Raw genomic sequence first — 6,858 nt, forward strand, 5'->3', positions numbered from 1 at the left:
CGTTCAAATTGAGCATAAACAGACCAAAAGATTTCACCTTAAAAAGAAAACTCTGTTATTATTTTCTTAATATTCGGAAATTGGGTCATTAAGCTTTCGTTCATGTCATTTAAACATGCGTTCAATTCAAAAAGGGCGCCTTTAGGTGCTTTATGGCAGGTTTGATGTCATTTTCGCTGTTTATTCTCGCAACTGCAAATGAGATTTCAGAGCTACAGTAGAGATAATAACTAGTTGAACAACTACTTTAATTTTGGCCTGCTTCTTACACAAAGTCATATGGCCTCAAAAGACTTTCCTATATTTATTTGTATTGTTCTTACTGACTAGCACAATAACTTTTTTGATGTTTCTGCAACAAAATAAAGAGTAAAGGATGTGCATTAGGTGTATAATTGATACTTTATTTGTGTTTTATCATTCTCATGCTAAGCTCGGTCAGCAGCATTTGTAGCATAATGTTGATAACCACTGAAAGAAATTTTGACTCGTCCCTCCTTTTCTTTAAAAGAAGCACAAATCTGGGTTACAGTGAGACAATTACAATGGAAGTGAATGGGGGCCAATTTTTTGAGGGTTTAAAGGCAGAAATGTGAAGCTAACAATTTTATAAAAGCACTTACATTAAAGGAATAGTTCACCCAAAACTGAAGATTCTCCCTTCATTTACTCATAAATGTCATGTGTATGACTTTCTTAAATCTGCTGAACACAAAACGAAGATTTATAGAAGAATATTTCAGCTCTGTAGGTCCATACAATGCAAGTGAATGGGTGCCAAAATTTTGAAGCTCCACAATCTACACAAGGGCAACATAAATGTACTCCAGATGACTCTGGTGGTTAAATCCATATCTTCAGAAGTGACATGATAGGTGTGGGTGAGAAACAGATCAATATTTAAGCAGCAGCTGTTGCATATTAACTTTTTTATGAAGAAATTAGGTAAAATCTGATTGCAAACTGCTTTTTTTAATTTCCAAAGTGCTGTCATTGTCACAGATATGAGGTCAAATATGATCTAACAACGATCTTATCTGATCAAGACCACCATATACAATATAACAGGAGGAACAGATCCCGTCTCCACCACCGCAGAACATGGACTACTGTTTGTGAAATGACAAGTGAATAAAAATGTCATTCTGCTAAAATGATGTCTTTGCATTTATTTTGAATGCAGTAAATAATATTGTTCAATCAAAACGGCTGTTATTAAGTTTTGATATGGAATATGATCATACTGAAGTAAGAATATTATTATTTATTGTATGTGGGTTAATAATTTAAGCAGTAAAAGAAACATATGGCATGTCTAGTGGTAGTTTTTATTTTTATATATCACATTTCTAAGGCTTTAGAAGTGTGTTAAACATGTGAGGATGAGTAATCATCAACCTGTTTCATATCTGACATAATCATACAGGAACCAAGTTTAAACTTGTTTTGCTGATATTTCAGAAAAGATCCCACAGAATTTCTTCACTGTTAACCATAGATAAACCATTTATAATAACTTTTATTAACATTAAAAGACATTATTACATTCTATAAAGCTTAAAAGATTATCAAAACTGCAGCGCTGCCTGTTTCCATCATTGAAATCTGCAGCTCGAAAGAACCCGGAAGCATGGTTAAGGATGGATGTGCTGATCCCTGAAAGTAAGAGAAAATGTAACAGATGTGCTGTCAGTAAGCATAGTAATAATAATAATAATAAAACAGAAAGAAATATGTATCTCTCTAAACTGCATCTTAAAACATACATTAAGAGGAGGAGTGTTGTGTTTTCTCTGTATGAAGATGGTCAAACCAGTAATGCTGCACTCCATAGACACTGCAAACAGAAATTAACAATTTTTAGTATCATAAAAACCTTGATGCAATGCAAAATAATGAGAAATAATGGGAAAAGATATAGTAGTATCTATATGAACTATTTAATTCACAAATCCATAAACGTTATTCTGGTAACAAAACTAAATATAAAAACTAAACAAAAACCAAATGTTATGATTCCATGTTGGGAACCCCAAACAAAAATTCTATATAGAACATTTTCACCTGGTTCAAATAACACTTTAGGGTTCTTTTGATAGAACCCTTTAAAAGGGTTCCTAATATGAAGTGAGCAATAGAAGCCTTTGAGGTTCCACATGAAACCTTTTCTTCTAAGAGTGTGGTGACAAATGAGTGTCTCGTGTGAAATGAGTTAGTCACTGAATCAACGATCAAAAGAACATTTGAATCCTTTAAACTTTTTATGTCTACAGACCTACAAAGAGACTTTAGTAGAGGTTTTAAGCATTATAAGAACAAAGCAAATCTATCATTTCCCTACAGTTTGTGAGCTGCTGAGCATGACTTTTATCAAAAGACAACAATAATAGTCTTATAATAATTACAGTATGAGTTTCAATATCGTCTGAATGTTTTCATGTATAAAAAGTGTGTCTACATATCTATTGACTTCAGTAAAATGCCCAAGTGTTCTAAGAACACAACGGATCTATCTTTTTTCCTACAGTTTGTCGACTGCACACCAACACAGAGGTAAAAAACAGGAGCTGATATTAAAAATAGCTTTATGCATTTAACACAGATCTAGTAATCTGCTTAAATTGGCAAAAAAAAAAAAAAAAAAAAATTACCTCACAAACAATGTAAAAATAAAAATGTATGAAGACTCGAGCACTGACGCAATCTCCATGTACAATGTGTGCTTAAAATAAGGATTGTGTTTTTTTCTATAGTGCATTTCACGTAATGCTGCCAATCAAGAACGATATGCCGATAAATAACTCTCATTTGTGTGTTCCTCATCTCTAGATTATTCATTCAGATCAACATCAATGCAGATAAAAAAAAAACATGGATAAATTAATATTGTTAAAAGCATATTTGTAGAAATGAATGGAGCCGCGTTGATTAGACTGTCAGACTGATGGCCTATTACATAAGGGTTGTTCAGCCCAAAGTAACAAAACGCAAAGAATACTGTATACAAATCCACCATTTGGACTCGGCATGGGTTTAGCTTGAAATAATGTGGGGGACCAAATCACCTTTTTAAAGAGTGTGGGGGGATGTGTCCCCCACGGCTGCTACGCCCTTGCTACACAGTATAGTAGGAAATGAGGCATACTGGGAGTATTTATTTATTGCTATTCCATTTGGTGATACAAGTGGTGCAGAAATGACACACTTTCAATTCTGAATTCTGCCCAACCCTGCTGTAGACAGACCTTTATGGTGACCATAAAGATATTTGAAGCAAATATGGAGAAGATATCATAATAACCTTCAGTGTTGTCCTTCCCCCTCCAGTTTCACTGTCCACATCTGGTTTGACCATCGATATGCCCCCAGGCCCGCACCTCATCAATCCTTCATGTCATCATTACCAAAGTCTCCCTCATTGCCGAAGTAAGCTGTGACACATAGACATGAAAATGATGAATGGATTTTTCCGGACAGGAAACGCCGGTTGAGGTGATACCCAGCATACTCTCATCTCCACGGCAATTTTTCAATTGCGTTCCCTCTGCCACGCTCTCCACCAGCCCTGTCACAGATCCATTGACTGAGAACGGCAAAATCACATCAAGATACCACAAAAAAGTGTGTTTTTCCTGTTATGTTTGTCACTGGTCTGGTCTTCATCTCATGCTCGAGTGAGACACATGTCGCCCTCCAGCCACGGGCCGCATTCCTCGACAGGGTGGACCTGATGTTGGTCAACACAAATAATAGTGAGAAAACACAGAATCTGGCCATCCTCTCATTTCACTCTGTCTATATTTAAACTTTGCATTGATTTGGGTGGAATGGTCAACCAAACTCTTCCACCGTCTTGAAATCATCCACGACTGCAGCTATGAAACGCCGCTGCTGACACCATTGTGCTGTGTGGCTTTTAGTTAATATCTTTGAGGTTGTCTGTAAGCCAGTGTACTCCTACAAGCTGACAAAATAATAATTTAGCAGATTACGCATTTAAAATAGAATAGGTCGATGGCGTTTATAATTCTTGTCCAATACAATGCTCTCTAGAGTGAGAATAACACTTAATATTACTTGCCGCTAGCTGGGTTTTGAAATTGCACATAAGAAATCCTGAATGTTAATGCTTGATATGCGAATAAACTCTCAAAATTCACTTAAAATTAAATGCGCTAGGCAAAGGTGGATATTCTAGAGTTTCACATCAGTTAAAATGCACAGTAAGGTGATGGAAATGATTTATTCAGTGATGTGTTTTGACATTCGTGCATGTGTTATGAGTGTGCTATAGCTTGATGTATCTGGCTCAACAAAATATCCGACATTGGCACACAACTCTTTAAACATAGCCCTTGACATTTGGAAATGTTTAACCCACAGCTGGTTGTTAAAGTGGGTCCTCACAATCCGCCAAAACAGTTTTGAGTGCGGGCGCTCCCAGGTATGCGGAGGCTGGCAGTGTATGGGCATCGCAGCCATTTCAGCCCTCATTATATCAGATATTACACTTATTCTGCAGTGTCTCCTGGTAGCATTTAATAAACGAGTGTCTATTTGCACAAGTCTATTGGGTAAGTAGCATCTGCCACACAGTGCAGCTATTTTCACCCCAATAGTCTGGTAAAATCACAGAAATATATGACAAACTAGACAACAGGTGTCGCTGCAGTAGCGTGGGGTGTAAAGATGGTGTGAATGTGTGCTGTTGTCCTAGCGACCATGGTTCGATTCCACCTTTTGTCCCACTCTTTTTCCCATCTGATTTCCACTCTTAATATTTCCTTTAATACTATTTAAAATAATAGAAAAAAAAAATGAATATAAATGTTGATTTCATCACAGTGATTTGGTCACAGTGAATGTCGGGGAGTGCAGAGAAGGGTTTGATCTGGAAGCGGGGTCTGTCATTCCCGCAGCTCGGCATCGCTTGTGTGTAGATTGCACAACTGTATTACTGTAGTAATATTGTAGTAGCCATGTTTTTTTTGTTTTGTTTTTTTTTTTTTTGGCAGAAACCATAGTTTTAATGCAATTAACTATGGTGTCCCTACAGTAATTTGAGGTTACTATAATTTAACTACAAAATACCATGGTGAAACCATGGTTACTGTAGTAAAACCAAGGTTATTTTTTCTAAGGTAAGGTTAAGGTTAGGGGTTAATGTAGTGTGTCTGTGGGACTCTAAATTACACAATTAACACACTGTCGTGATGCCCATACTGTATGTTAAAATATAAATATGGGTGCAAATGGTATCTGACACTATTTGCACCAGGGAGCAATTAGTGTCTGGGTCAGTGACGTGACGCTCATTTTTTTGTCCGTGTCTAATAAATGATTAAAAACTACATTACAAATGAAATTCACACAAACAATTACTTGAATACACCTCTTCTATGATGAATATGTTTTCAATTACTTAGTTCAAAGTCATTTTTATATTTTTTCTGGGGCTTAAAGTAAAAAATGTCATGTGATGCAACTGTCCAGAGACAGTAAAAAAAAAAAAGTCTAATTAAAAGCTAAAATTCATGAAAAAATAAATGTTGGCATGAGTTGTGCTGAATAATCTGTTATTATTATTATCAGTTTTAAATGTAGTGAAACAATGTTATTTTAAAATATGATGAATATTTGAAAAACTTTTTTTTCCACCAAATCAAAGTCATGTGGTGAGATCAACATGGAGGTAGTAATTTTGTTGACACGAGACAAAAATCACAAGAAACGAGAAGATCTCTTTAGACGCACATGACTGTTTGTGAAGTTTTAAAAACAAATCATAACTTTGTCATATCATTAAATATCAATATTTTGACATTTTAATGAAAGGCACATTTTGCTCAGGTCAAAACGTCTTGATATTCTTGACTTAAAAATTCATGATATTTATAAAAAAAAATACAAAAATACAAAAATAAAAATACAAAGAATTCACCGTGAAACATATGTTTGAAAACTTTTTTGAAATTAATGATGAAGTTGTTTTCAAGGAGCAAGGAAACTATTTAATACTTTTTACTTGATGGTTGCACCATATGACATTTTTAAATATATATATATATATATTGTACAAAATGCTATAAATGTTTTTCAGACAATTTGTAAAAACAACATGAACTCAAAGATTACAAGTCTACAAACTTGACACATCTGTTTTAAACCACATTTTTAAATATTTATATTTTGTATCACCCTGGACAACCTTATTTGTCAGTGACCCATCTACCATTATTTGCACCAGGGTTGGGGTGCAAATAATATCTGACACTAATTGCACTGGGGTGTAAATACCATATACCATGGCATCTGCCATTAATAAAACAGGGTACAATGGATCCAATCCTGCAAATAAAACTCTCCCCGAAGCAAGAAGGTCATTCAGCTGCTCCATCATGTCAAGGCGGGCTCCGTCAAGATAATGCGCATGATGTAGTAGATGAAAACGTGCAATGATTCATATTTTATTTAGTGGGATTTTTAGAAAAGGGCTTAAAAAAGCTAAACATTATGATAGAATCCCAGCTTCAGTTTAGCAATAGCAAGTATCAAATCATGGTTCATAGCTGTAACTTAACTAACGGTTATCACAAAAATATAACAAAAAAGTGATATGTCCCATACTAACTTGCTGTTTAGGAAATACACTAGGAAACACAGGTAGAAAAACTGCCTATCAAGCCGTTTCCAGGCTGATTTCACTGTGAATTCGCCAACAGTAGGTTGAAAGTTCTTCAGCTGAAATCAGTCTGTGCTTACCCAATTTTAAACCACTGCCCTCAGTGGCTGAAGCGGGAAGTATTTTTGAATGTATGGGCACGAGCTTCAGTTTCCAGGTGAAATGCACATAGAGTG

The 6,858-nt window shown here is 35.4% G+C and overlaps 1 long non-coding RNA gene across 1 annotated transcript; it reads right to left on the minus strand.

Moving 5' to 3' along the window:
* Positions 1-1,377: 1,377 nt before the first annotated feature.
* LOC127450440 (uncharacterized) lies at positions 1,378-5,477 on the minus strand. The gene is made up of 3 exons (XR_007898992.1): positions 3,302-5,477; positions 1,767-1,837; positions 1,378-1,656 (listed from the first exon to the last, which is right to left on the minus strand). It is a non-coding gene; the product is annotated as an uncharacterized LOC127450440 (long non-coding RNA).
* Between the last annotated feature and the right edge of the window lie 1,381 nt (positions 5,478-6,858).

Source organism: Myxocyprinus asiaticus, chromosome 13 (genome assembly GCF_019703515.2).
Source record: "Myxocyprinus asiaticus isolate MX2 ecotype Aquarium Trade chromosome 13, UBuf_Myxa_2, whole genome shotgun sequence".
NCBI classification, from domain to species: Eukaryota; Metazoa; Chordata; class Actinopteri; order Cypriniformes; family Catostomidae; genus Myxocyprinus; species Myxocyprinus asiaticus.